Genomic DNA, 15,212 nt, shown 5'->3' with positions numbered 1-15,212 from the left:
ATAGAAACTCAGTTAGGATTAGTAGAAGTTAGCAACGAGTTTTGGGTGAAGAAGATGGACATAATTAATACACTAGGAAAGGGCAGTGCACGAGAAAACATGGTGCAGTTTTTGGGATGGAACAATGCTAGGAAGCCCAAGTTTTGAAATGACAAACTATAGATAGAATAAGAAAAAAAATCTGATTATGTCATTATCCTTTGTACTTTAGATAGAATAGTGTTTAGAGGTTAATAGTTCTAGTGTGATGAAGGACTATGGGTTGGGCCAGATGAACTTTTTGTGAAGTAGGAAATCATGGAATATGGTTATGATGTAAGACTTATGTTTCTTTATTAATAAAAGTAAACACTTATTACCGATCAAAATTTAAAAAATATATATATGTTAATATATTAATTTAAAAAAATTAATATATGTTAATATAATACACACACATATCAAATATTATTATTACAATAATAGTAAAATATAAATTGAATGCTAAATAATATTATGATATAACATTAATTAATTTTATAATAAAAAAATAAACTTAATTACTATTGAATATTAATATGATAATATTAACTTTAAAATAAGACATTTGTAGAGTCACACACTTTCAGGCATGATAAGTATTGTTAGAGTAATAAAGTTTTTTTCTTATTAATTAAATCATATTAATTTAATTATTAAGTCACTTATTATCTCTAGTTTACTTAAGCTAAACTTTGGGCATATAATAATTAATTCTTATATTAATTATTATTATGCAACTTATGTTATTACCTATTAGGGTTTTGATTTGCTTTATAAGGATGATCTCTCTTTGTAATTTATACATTGATTCACTTTTGATAATAGCAATCTCTCTTTTTGCTCATCGAGAATATCTCATATGTGGATTGGCAATTTTAGCCTCCATAGCTTTTGCTTCTCTTTTTCTATGACATGTGTTTGTGCATGCAAGTGATTCTTGGGAGCTGTAGGGTTGATCTTTCATCAACTTCAACATGGTATCAAAGCTCAAGATCTCCATGCCCCTGTTTTGTTTGTGAGATATTTGGCATCATATTTTAGATCTATGGCTTTGAAAGGATTTTGGATTGGATCTAGGGAGGCCCTATTTTTCTTAGCACTTTGAGCCTAAACAAACATCACTGTTGAGCACAGAGTGCTCATAAATCCCATTTTAATATATAATACATCTAGTTTGGACACTATTGAAATTTGAGGCTTTATTTTTTGCACCCAAGTTGGTTTGACATGGGTACACAAATTGAGGTGGTGCATGTGATTAGAGTCTATGGCAATGAAGTCTATTTGGAGATTATGTTCAAAGCTCAAACTAGACCCCTCCATGCAATTCCATTCACATATAGATCAAATCATAATTCTTTTGGCATTTTATTTGGTATTTGCACATGCATTTTGAATGGGTGGTTTGGCAATTTTCTTAGATCACTACGTAATTCTTGGTGAGGCTTGTTTGTGTGCATGGTTTATTTTGGATCTCATACATTTTTGAAACACACTTGCATTGAGGACAGTCTTTGGAGATGGCACATGCATCATCCTGGGTAGTTCTTTATCCACCAATTACATCACAATTTTTGGGCAATGCATGAGTATTCATCTATTTGAACAGTGGGTGGTTTCAACTCTTTCTCACAGTGGTTTCCCCTTCCATCAGAAGTTTGGGCGCTGTGTTATGTTTTGAGTGCAACATTTTAGGGACCCTCCATTCCTTTGGAACTTGTTTACTAACCAAGCCACATGTACTCCTTACCTCTTTTGTGGTGTCATATGCCCCCACCCACATTTGTTTTGGACATTATGCTCAAATTATGTGGATCAACCCCCACTTTTGGTGGTGTTTTTTGGAGTTTGGGTGGCATATGAAGGTGGTCAAGTTGTGCAGGTCTCGCCAAACTTTGTCCTTAGCTACTATCCTTTTAATGTACCTTCACCTTTATGAGATGGACATTGGTTCTTGGAATGTACATTTTTGGTATTTATTTGCCCCACCCTCTGCCCAACAGATTTTGTTTTTGATTTTGTGATTATCGCTCCACATGATTTGGTTGGAGATTGGACTTCAACTATGCATTGGATCACATGTTAAGGTGCATTTTGTATAGAAGTCTATGCCTTGGACTTTTCCTTGGTTCTCTGACTTCCACATGGCTCTACCACAACCACCCCTTGATCTCTAGTCACCTTTGTTCAATGCACATGTCATGGTGAAGATGCATCCTTTTTGAGACACTTTTTTCTTTGATTCAACGGATGTATTTGTGTTCACTAGGCCTTCTCTCCCAGTGGCCATTAATATATTTATGGCACAATTTTTTAGATGCAGGCCCCACTTTTTGCTTGCTCATATCACGTGATTCCTTGGATTCCATGGTAGGTTTATTTTTTCTCCAAGTCTTTGGCAATTTTATTACCCATGACAATGGTTTCAAATTGGAGGTTATTTTTGCCTCATTAATGGTGTTTTTCCAACCTTGCTTTGTGGTATTGCATTTGTTACATGAAAATTTGGTGTTTAATATTTTAAACACATGCTTTTTTGGCCATAGAATTTTTCTTCTAGTACCAACCCTTTTTTTCCAGCATAAGTTTCTAGCAACCGAATATTTTTTCCTGAAGGCATCATTTTTCTGGCATTTTTTTTGCCTCGACATCTATTTGACCATCAAATTTATGCTTGTCACTTGCTATGTCAACATTGCATCAACATTCTTGTTTTCCCTTCAGGCCTTCTTTGGACCTACCTTTGCATTTTTGCTCATATCTCGAGCATATGGAATTCATTTTCCACAAACAAGATATTGCAAGAAACCTAGTACCGAGCTTGTTATAGTGGTACATGTATTTTTTAAGGTTTGATTCATTTTTGATAGATTTTTCTATGATCAAAGTCAGGGGTTCTATTTTGCATTCTAAGAGACATATCTTGAGCATCTGATGTCTGATTTAGGAATTCTTTATATCATTGGAAAGGTCTTTCACAGACCTTTCTAGTGATGGTGGTTGTTTTTCTAGATTCTTCTCTAGGCACATTCTATTTAGTCTTTTGCATTTTTGTATTCTAGTGGACAACTTGGTTGTTTTAGGTCTAGGAATTGATTTTGTTACTTTAGATGATTCATTATGCATTGTACTATCTATTGTATTAGCCTTATGTCTCTTCTAGTCTTTTTAGACATCATTTGTATGCATTATTACAAATGCACTGAGATAAAGTGTCATATTCTATTTGTACTTTTGTTTAAGCTTTTTTCCCTTAATTTTCCTCCTGATTTGAGTATTGTCATCTAGGAACACTCGTACAGATTATTGTATTCTTGGATTCACCATATCTTGTTCCTTATTGTACATGCACTACTCTAATTAAAATGCCATGGGGGGTTGATGTTTTGCCTTTGTTTTCCATCTTTGTTTGTCCAGTAAGTTTCCCTTCTGTGACATTGGTCACATGACATATTTGAGTTTGATCACCTCAATACACACATATGTGCTCTTTTGTGCATCTTGATTTTGGTTCCTTGATATGTAGTTCTTTTGGCTCACTTTCCTAGTTTCTTGTCACCTCACCCTTGTCTACATTAGGGGGTTTTTTTTATTGTTTCTCATGCTTCCTTGGTTTGATGGAGTGAGCTATGTATTCTATATTTGTTCACATGTACTAGGTAGATGCAGTGGCTAGGTACTTATGCATTTCGGTGAGATGGATCATTTACCATATATACACTCTCCTTTTTGTTCCTACTTTGTGTGCAACCTTCCATGTTCAATTGATCATCTCTTCAAGATTTGGTGTTTCATGTGATCTATATCTTTGAGTTTAGTTGTTTTACTTTGTGTGCCTCCTGATTCTATGTAGATTATAGTCTTCTCTACCTAGCTAGGTTCTATTTTAGTAGAGGTTCTTCAGATCAGCAATTACTTTTGACAGAGCTTTGCATCTTCTAGATGCTTCAGTGGTGTTCTTCATGATCATCTTTTGTTCTTATCTTCTAGCACATTCCATAGTTTGGAGGCTTCTTAAGTCCTTCACTAGTTCTTTTCAATATTATTTCCATCTCTTTTTGGAGTAGGGTTTTTCCCATGTGGTTTTCTCCATTTCTCCTCTTTTCAGAGATTTGGTTGTGCTTAGGTACCTTATCAGGCTTTGTTGTCAACACCCAAATTTACTTTCAATAGTAATTTATAGGCTTTTAGCTACTCCCAAAGTTTATCTTAAGAGGGATGTTAAATTAATAAGGTTTTTTTCTTATTAATTAAATCATATTTATTTAACTATTAAGTTACTTATTATCTCTAGTTTGCTTAAGCTAAACTTTGGTCATATAATAATTAATTCTTTTATTAATTATTATCATGCAACCTAGGTTAGTTAGCTATCAGGGTTTTGATCTCCTTTATAAGAATGATCTCTCTTTTTAATTTATTTCACTTTTGATAATAACAATCTCTCTTTTTTCTCATCAAGAATGTCTCATCTATGGATTTGGCAATTCTAGCCTCCATAGCTTTTGCTTCTCACTTTCTGTGACAGGTGTTTGCATGCAAGTGATTCTTGGGAGCTATGGGGTTAATCTTTCATCAACTTCAACAAGTATATAAGGGACATCAAACACATTCTCTTAGGGTATCAAACAATAAATTCAATAAATTATTTCCATCAATATCTGTGATAGCTATATTATTTAGTCTTAAACCTAAGTCCTATATGAGACCATTACAAAATATCATTTTTATGATTCATTGTCATTTCAATCAAATTTAGATGTAATATTAAATAGAATTTATTGTACTATTCATGTATGTCTTCTAGAATTCTATTGTATATGAAACTTCTTCTTTGTGTACAAGGAATGGATCAAGAAGAAACAACAACAAGGCTTTTTCATAAACATTAAATTTTATACCCAACTCAATATCAATTCCTATAATATTTCCATCATTTGGTCAAGGTAAATAGTACCGTTTCTAAAATAAATTGTAAGCTCAAGATGTCACAAGACAATTTGCAAGTTGAAGACATCACAAGTTGAGTGGTTAGATTATTGTGCTTAGATATTGAAATAGTCTACTTAACCCATTTTTGGAATCTCTACCTTAATGTAATTGAAATAATCCCCTCTCCCTTCACAAGATCCTTATTCACTATAAGACTTTGAGGTGTGTAGATACTTGGAAACACTAATGTATGTAATATTCACCTACCACTAGTACATTTTGGTTGCATTTTTGACCTAAATTTTTGATGGTAGGCCAATTTGTCTTGTCAAATTTATTTTTTTAAAATATGATCTTGATAACATCAAAATTTTGGTGATAGTTAAGTGGGTGAAAGTACAAAGCTATGTCACCTTTTAGGCTAACTAATCAGAATGACTAAATTTGAGTATTTCTAGCTAAAAATTATTATTTTTTAAACATATGATCTTCTTAAATTTATTCTAGCTAAGTTATATATGGTCTCACACTTTCTCAATTGGAAATGTCTACTAAATGCATGATTTATAGTAGTTAGTATCAAATTACCAAAGAAATTAAATTATTTCAGAAAATTGACATTTCAATAAATCTTGCTAATTTTTTATTTTTCTAGCTACATATATTATCTATAGCATAATATGAGATCAAAAGGAAATAAGATTTTTTCCTTGTAGTTTTGTGGTGGGAACTGGACCCCTAATTTCCAGCGTTTTTCAGCAACTAAAAATTTATGTTAAAAAAATAGAAAAATCTATAATTTATTTTTGCAAATAATTATTAAAAATTATAATCCTAAACTTCATCCATTTCTAGACATTTCATTAGTTTATTTCATTTTCAATTTCTAAGTAATAATACAAGATTTATGTCATTGAAGTTGAATAGTTATACTTTTGTTAGCCTTTTCCTTTGTAAAATGTTGATACAGGTTTGTACTTTTACCCAAGTTTAGTGTCAAAATTTTTCTGTTGTTGGGGATATAAACAAAAAGGAAAAGGAAAAAGGGAAACTTCATTCATTTAGGCGGCAAAGTGTTGGTAGGAGGCTTCCAATGGCGTAACGAAGATTTTTTCAGCACTATTCAAGGTAAGGGTTTTCAGTGCTGAGTTGGGAGTAAGGGAAACTAATTCTTAAATTTTGTTTAATTATGCTATAGTGTGATAGAAAATGGATCCCCAATTCATGGGCATTCGAGCACACCATCTCCATCCTCTTCATCTGCTTTGAAATCACCATCAACTGCCTCAAAAGAATAGGTGTAGCATGGAGAATGAAGCTCCCTCAACCTTAAACCATCAAGATTTACATTTAACCCTACCCTTTTGGTAACAAAGAGACATGTCAAAAGAGGGATTAACACTTCTTGATAGTGATCCAACCCTCTTCCACTTTAATTGCCTCACTATGTCAAACTAATGAACTCAATGTTAGACCACCATCATCCCAAGGAAAATTGTTGGTAGAGAAAATGTTTACTATCTCAAGGGGTTAGGATGCTTAATGTTGATTTAAAAGGTGGTAATTTGATTAATGAAGATTAATACCCTTGAATGAGATTGAATCTCTTCAACATGTAAATATTATTAAAATACATTAAAATCCCTATCGTGGCTGATTAGGGTTTTGAGATCAATAAAGTAACATGAGAAGCCATAATTAGACCATAGTTCACTCATAAATAAGTCTTATTTCTCAGAACAAATATGTAGTAGGCTTAGGAGTGTTTGGAGAAACAAAGGAGAGACTGAAAATTACCCATGTATCTTAAAATTGAGTATTAGACATTTTCCATTCACATGATGCAATCACAAACCTTAGACCAAACTTGTGGAATTCATATTAGCCATGCAATAATTTAGTTTTTAGGTCATCTAAAGAAATAGGTATATCATTTTAGAGCCATCCTATTGGGTGAATTTAACTTGTGTATACTTTAGTGAATTAGTTTATTGTTTAAAAAAATGAGATGGATTACCATGGTAGGATTGTTTAGCAATAAAAAAACATAGAATTTTTTTGAATAGCCACAACACAATATCATTTGTAAATTTCCGCATGTTAAAGATTCTCTTTAAAGGAAAATTAGTCACACTAATGCTTCATCTCCATCTACAAAAATAACTAATCCTCATAGCCTTACCAACAAATAAAGAAATTGTGGCTAGTTAGGTAACTATCACTCCCTTCCTCATAAGATACAAGACATGCTTTCATTCAAACAATTTTTGGGTATCAAATCAAATGTAAAAAGTAAACAAAAATATAAATATAGTAATGAATCATTGGGAGAAGTGAATAAATAATTGTGCAAGAACAAGGACAAGAAAAGGGAGGCTTGTTTGTAAATTGTGAACTACAACTCATCAAAATCAATGCAAAAATCAATCATCATGTGGTATCCCTAAAGAAGAAAAATGCCTTCGTTGCCACCATTGAGACTTCATGTTGATCACAAAATGGTTCAAATTATAATAATGGCCTAGCCCATTACACATACTCCTCTCGTGCCTGCCTTTATAACTCAAGTTCTTCTTCTTTTACATTAAAATCTTGATTATTCTAATCACACCTTTGGTCATGGGAGGGATGAAAATTAATACAGAACTTCACTTTTCACCACCACATTTTTCTGGCCAAATACCTTTTCATTACCCAACGACATCCAAATATATATATTTCAAATGTTATTTGTCAACTATCCTTAGACTCCTCCTAATGAAATTTGTCAGGCTTGGTAGTTACAAATAATGCCTTTGCTACCACCACTAATTTATTTTGGAAGGAACTTTATGGTGTGTGCAATTCCCAACAAAAATAAAAGACATCCATGGATAGATCAGAAATGTGTCACTTAAATTTTGTAGTCTTCAAGAAAATTTTATTAAGTTTAAACAATGTCTTTTCCCTAACTATAAATTGAAAGCTGTAGGCCTTCTCAAAAAGTTATTTATTAGAGTACTCTTCTAATTTATTATTTTCACATTTCTAAAATTATAATTAATTAATTTTTATATATAATATATTTATCATTACTATATATTATTTTAATACATGCAAAACCTTAATAATTAAAAATTACTAAGGCAACGTTCAAGCATGCAATAGAGCTCATATGATAGGAAGTGAAATAATTTGCAAAAGTTTAGATATATTAGATTAAATAATAATTATAATATTTTATGTAAGATTATTGTATGTTTATAATATGTGAAGCATAAAGAATTCAATTAAATTTGAATATCAATAATTAGAATTGATGAGTATTTATGAAAATAGGATTCACATTTGAGTTTTGAATTGAAAACAAATTTAAATGTCGAGATATGATATCATGGCCTAGCCTATTTGTGAGGATTTGGAGAGTTAACTTATCAAAATATATAAACTTAAATGGATTTTTATAGGTTGTAAACTTTACATTCACAATAGTAGATCCCTACAATTGGCATTTTAATTAACATATTCCATTGGCATGTGTAATTATTGTTCTATCTTGACATTAGTTTGAGATTTTATGGGTAGGTGATATTTTTTACGTAGATTGGTTGAAGCCCTTGACTACTCTTGGTTGTTTCCTTACACACATGATTAATGCTCTCTACTCATATTGGTCACCATAGTGCAAATCTCTAGCCACCTCAATTTTGTAGTGCAATTTTTTTGTGCATAATGGAGCTATTTATTTTTTGGAGCCATATCTTGCATATATGACATTGTATTTTTGCATATGTGTAGGCATTGGAAGGATAGTTCCACATATTACACAACTATATTAGTTTAATTTAAAGTATTTTTCTTGTTTGTTTTGAATTCTGCTTTGGATAATTTACAAAATACGAGCCCACTTTTACACTATAGGGGTTCCAATTTACATGTTTTCATTTTTTATTGTTATATAAGGAATCTATCATTGTAACTAATTGGTTTTTTCAATTCAACATTTCATAACAATTTTGACTATAGGGAACTATAAGTCTTCGCAAGTTGGCATCTTAAAACATCTTAGGTGGCTTCATCTCTTGCACTATCTCTACTTACTTGCCCTCGAACTAGGTACTCCAAGCAGGTGGGTGTTCTGAAAATAAAAAGTAAAACATTCATATATATCCTATACCCCTTTTACACAACAAAAATTAGGGTTTTCCACTGTGGGGATTAGGAAGGAGACTCCATTTCAATTAAAACCCTAATCATAGATTAGGGTAACTAGCAAACACAAAATAAATAAAAAGTACTTCAAGCTTAATCTACATTCCTCAAACTAATTATCACCTTTTCTAGGAAGAAAAAACACAACTTTTCATAATATAAGCATGTACCTACTATAAAACTGCAAGGAGATCTTAAAATTGTACTTGATGTCTGCACATATTTTCCCACCAAAATTACTTTCTTATTGATTCAAATCTGTACATATCAACTCCAACCCTTTCCTAGGTAGAAGAACATTCATTTATAGGTTATATCTCTTGACCTTACATATTTATTACTACTTGTTCGATCAAAACATAACTCTGACTATTGACCTTTCAAATTTGCAAAAAATGTTGCTCAGCAACAATATTTGTTGCATGACAATTTTTTGTTAATTTTTGCAAATTTTCCATATTTCTAATCATATGCCTACCAAAACTTGATAAATCATGAAAGAACTCTAAAAAACATAAAATTGAAGAATTTTGGTCATCTCATAGTGTTGACAAATGTTGATTGACCTATGACTTTCCCATAGGCCTTATTACAATATGCATGAAATTTTCCTAAATGCATTCTAGGGATGCTTGAGATTTACTTATTGTCTTGTTTCAACTTGGAAACTTATTAACCACCTAATCTATCCAAAATTGAGGTTTAACCACCTTGTCTAGGATCTTGGGACCCTACACCGAGTTTTCACTTAGCTAGGGTTTCCTCAAAAATAAATCATTGTGTTATGAGTTCTTTACTGTTCTATCATTTTTTAAATTCATATATAACTTTATGTGTATATTTATGGTTAAGTTAAAAAATCCTTGATTGGTTTGAAAGTGCAACAACACTTATTCATGCTCTCTCACCCCCATCCCCACCCCCAAGTGTTTTGTGATCCTAACCCAATCTTGCCAAAACTATCCATACATTTACTCATATTTGTTGTAGAAACATATTTCGAGTGGCAACATATGTAAATTGATAATTTTTGTTCAAAATTAATGAAAATTTTTATATTGTATAATTCATTTGATTTGTTTAGATGTCATCTTTACTGAAGAGATAGTAATAATATAGGTAGGGTGGGGTCCTATAAAATTCCCCATAGCAATAATCTACCTATACCATACCATACCAAACCTACCTAAAATTAAAGCCCATCCCATAGCCATAAAATTCTAGGCTATAGATAGGGCCCATAAAATGATAGGGGGCTATCCCATACCTAAAAATTCTAGGGCTAGGGGGCTAGGGTGGTCTTCCAATCATGCATTTCATTATTTGGTTAGCAGGTTGTTTTTCTAGCGCTCTACCTAAAAAAAGGTATCTTCCAAAAAAGAGTCTATAATATAATTCCACCCACATTTCCTCTTCTTGGAGGTTTTCTTCTTTTGGTTATTATTATTGATTATGTACAAGATACTACTAATGCTTGTATGCTTATACTTGATATAATTTTATAGCCCAAATATTTGCTTGTGAAGAAAGTCCACACCTAACAATATGAACCTAGAATAAAATAAGATGAGAATTGCTAGATTGCGGTCTCAGTTCAAAAGAAATGGTGATGGAAAATATTATTGTCCTTGCAAAAAATGCAAGGGTTAAAAGAATCAAAGAATTATAATCACAACAACTCAGAGAAATTTTAAGCAACATGATATTATTGAAGGGGGAAAGGATTTTTGCCCTTTGCTGAATGTGGGAACTAGTGGAACATGGAGGTTTGAATATTGAAGCAGAAGGTAATGCTCCCATGGAAGAAGATGATCGTAAGGTAGAGAAAATAATTGAAGATGTTGGTATTGGTGCAACTGATAATGTGTCAGCTCGAGCATGATTGAAGAAGATGTTACTGGCATAATTGATGAAGATGATGATAGTTGTGCATATAATGATGATGATGAAGAGAACCTTGATATACTTATAATTGAAAAGGCATAGAAGCCCTTGTACCAAGGCTCTCAAACAACACTTCTATCCACTGTATTATTGTTGGTAAACTTGAAGGTTATGAATGGTATATCCAATGTAGCAATCTCACATATGCTAAGATATAGTGTCATTTTTTTCATCTTCTATGTTAGTGTACCATTAATGTTCTTTATATTAACAATTTTTTTTCATAGGTTGATAGGTGAGTGTTTGTTACCACCATCAAATATTATACCTCATTCTTACTGAGAATTATCAACCATTATAAAAGATATTGGAATGGAGTATTAAACAATACATACATGTCCTAATGATCATATTATATATCATAAACAACATGAATTTACAATAGAATATCCTAATTGTCACATTAGTAGATATCAATTAGATCAAATAACCAAAAAGGTGCCTCATAAGGTTCTTTGATACATTCTCATTATTCCACATGTGCAACGATTATTTAGGTGTACTAGCTTAGCACAATTTATGGATTACCATGCATGAAATAGAAGTCAAGATGACATTATGTGAATGCCTCTGGATGCTTATACAGTAGGACATATAAGATAGGTAGCCAATATTTGAAGAAGAACCTCGTGATCTGAAGTTTTCATTAGTAGCAGACTGTGCCAATCCATTTGGAGAGATGTGATCTGTTTACTCAATTTTGTCTATTTTTATTATTAACAATAACATTCCTCCTTGGATGTTTGTAAGTAGGGAGCACATAATTTTGGCAATGATTGTACCAAGTATTTTTTCCATTTAAAACTCATCTAAATTAATCTATAAATATAGTATCAAAATGGTTGTAATAATTATGTTTTGTTTATGTTCATTCAATTAGGTAAGTACCAAGTGAAAGATATAAATGTATATATTGAGCCCTTGATTGATGAGTTGTTGGAGTTATGGAATGGGGTCACTATGTATGACATCTCTAGACCAATTGGTGAAAGACAATTTCAATTCCATGCAATGCTTGCATGGACAATACATGATGCCCTTGGACTAACACATTTTTGTTGTATGTAAAACTGTTAATGCATATTTTGGGTATGTAATTGTGCTAATGCATTTTTGTTGTATGCTTAAGTTGCATGTGATAATTTTAAATATGAATCTTATAGTACACATGTTATCCAATTATACATAATCTTGTGGGTCTTCAGACAAAGGAAAAATTTGCATGTCCAATTTGTGGTCCAAAGATGAAATATCATCATTCAAAAAGTTTAGGAAAGAAGGTATTTGATGAGCATAGACACTTTCTCCACAAAAATCATAAGTATTGAATTGCCAAAAAACATTTTTTCAATGGGAAAGAAGAGACAACATCAAAGCTATGAAGAATGACACCTCACATGTGGAAGATGGAATACAATAGAATGAATTGTCGAGGTAATGTCATTCCATTTGATGAAGGTTTTTGTATGAAATTTAATTTTGGATATTGTCTTTTGTTTACTAATGATATAATTGATGTTCATGAAGGTCATCAAGGCATCGATGAGCAACTTTCAAAAGGACTTAAAAGCTATCCTAGACAATTTAGTAGGTTGTAGTACTATGAGAACCTCCCAATTGTGCATTTGTTTGATGTTATGGATGTTGGAATGAATGTAACAGAGACACTATGAAAAATATTGGATGGAAGGTGTGACAAAGAAAAATTGGTCAAAATTTGCAATGACATTGATGAATCCAATCATGCACTAAAGTTTTTCCTTGAATCAAATAGCAATGGAAACTAGATTAATATGAGCACCATTCCTTGGTTATTAATGTAGAAACAAATTGATGCCATATATGAAGCCATAGAAAAAAACTAAATTTCTCACAGAATTTGCTACAAACATAGGCAGTCTCATATCAAAGAAAGGTGATTTTGGGTTAGGGTTGAAAATGCATTATTGGCATACCTTCGTTAAGGTAAGTCATGTTCTTCTCTATTTACAATAAATTTGTAAAACATCATGCACTTTTGATTGTTTTATTTTATAATTTATTGAAAAGATCATTTTATTATCATTGTAGTATGTTCTACCTCTATCTCTTCCACACAACTTCAACAACATGAGTGTCAAACATATTATATATGATCTTGGGAAATACATGAGGTTAGAAGTGTAATTTTTTAGATTTGCTATGTAGAAGTTTTATTAGTCTCATTAATATAATTGTGTGTGATGAATATCTTCTAGGTGGTTTTCATCTAAAGAAATTGATTAAAAAGACAAAGCAATAGAAGAGAAAAACTTCTCAACTTTTGTGTGAGATGAAAAAGTGTCTACCTTCAACTTTTTTCAATAAAAAAGAACACTATCTCATACATCTAGTTAAGGAGATCAAATTGTGTAGACCTGTACCAACTAGGTCAATGTGGAAGTTTGAGAGGCACTTGTATTTTTTAAAGGGCTTGGTTCAATAGAGAGCATGTCTTGAGGGTTCCATGGTCGAGGGATATATGGTCTATGAGACCATGGTGTACATTAGTGAATATCTTCCCAAGTTTGCATCAAAGATCCATGTAGATCACATTTGGGATCCCAACTCCATTAACAGATTCAAAGGGAGTACTTGATGGAGAAAGGTAGATTGAGGAAAGTGAGAGGTAATTTTAAGATGTTATTTTAGTTAATTAATTCTTATCCATTATCAATATAAGTTGTTTTTAACTAGTCTATTTATTTTATACAGTTGCTTGTGAGTGGGATGCACTTCATTTGTATATTACAAACAATCTTGATTGGATGATGGTATGGATTGAATGATCTCAACAAAATGGTCACTCATTAACATGGGAAGGTGTTTAGTCATTGGTTACAAAATCTCATCATAATGGAGATCCCAATGTTATGCCAATGGTAATTGATCTAGCAAATGGTTTAAGAGGTGGAAAGGTATGTATGATTTAATCTATCATGACCCATTTGTTTAATATCAACTCACAAATGGATGCATAATTTTGACATGTTTGAAAAATAAGAGGTCAAGCACCACAAAGCTATGTACTACAATGGCCATAAATTTTGCATAAAAAAGGTGGACGAGACTAAGAGAAATTGTGAATCTGGGATAACTACAGTCTTCAAGGTCACCAATATTTCATTTAGAAATGACATGCATCCTCAACAATTTGAAAACAAATACTATGGCATTTTGGATGATATAATTGAGTGTGACTTTAATTCCTTCAAACTAGTTGTATTCGGTGTCAAATGGTACAGGCTACGACTAAATCAAAATGATCCTAATAGAACTATTATTGAAAATGATAATGGATTTACAATGATTAATACAAGGTCATTTGAGCAAGTTGGAAATGAGCCCTATGTTCTTTCAAAGCAATGTGAGAAAATGCTTTACTTTGGTGTTCGACATAAATTGGGTTGGTCATTTTTCATTAGACACAATCTAAGAGGAAGACCGGTAAAGTATGATGTGATTAAAGAAGAAGATACTGAAGAAGTGGAAGATGAAGTAGATGATGATGATGGCAAAGATGAAGAAGGAGATGATGATGCTGATGATGGCAAAGATGAAGAAGGAGATGATGATGATGATAATGGCAAAGATGTTCATGACTATGGTGATGACATTGATGATGATGGTGGTGGAAAAAATTATGATAGTGGTGATGGTGATGGTGATGATGATGGCGATGACAATGATGATGATGATGACAATGGTCATAGTGACGATCATTCTGATAAATTGGACAATGATGGTAATAATGATGATGCTCATTTACACTTTTTCGGAGGAAGAAATTCCTCCAAAAAAGCACGGACCCAAAAAATTAATCATAGAGTTTCGATAGAAACTTATTTTAAAAGTTTTGATAAAAAATAATTACTTTCGATAGAAAGTAACTATCGATCGAAACTAACTGCTCTGAAAAGTTTCGATCGAAACTTAAGCCAAGTTTTGATCAAAACTTGGAACGCGGGTTTCTCTGCAGTTTTAAAGTTTCGATCGAAACTTGACTTAAGTTTTGATCAAAACTTTAAAACCCACTAGCATAAATAGGGGCGCGGCCGGATTCTCTCCTCATTATTTCGATTGAAAGTTGGAGAGAGACTGGCATC

The sequence above is a fragment of the Cupressus sempervirens genome, chromosome 3 (assembly GCF_028749045.1).
Source record: "Cupressus sempervirens isolate cs-2001-9-10 chromosome 3, ASM2874904v1, whole genome shotgun sequence".
Lineage (NCBI taxonomy): Eukaryota > Viridiplantae > Streptophyta > Pinopsida > Cupressales > Cupressaceae > Cupressus > Cupressus sempervirens.
Note: the sequence above shows the minus strand (reverse complement) of the source record.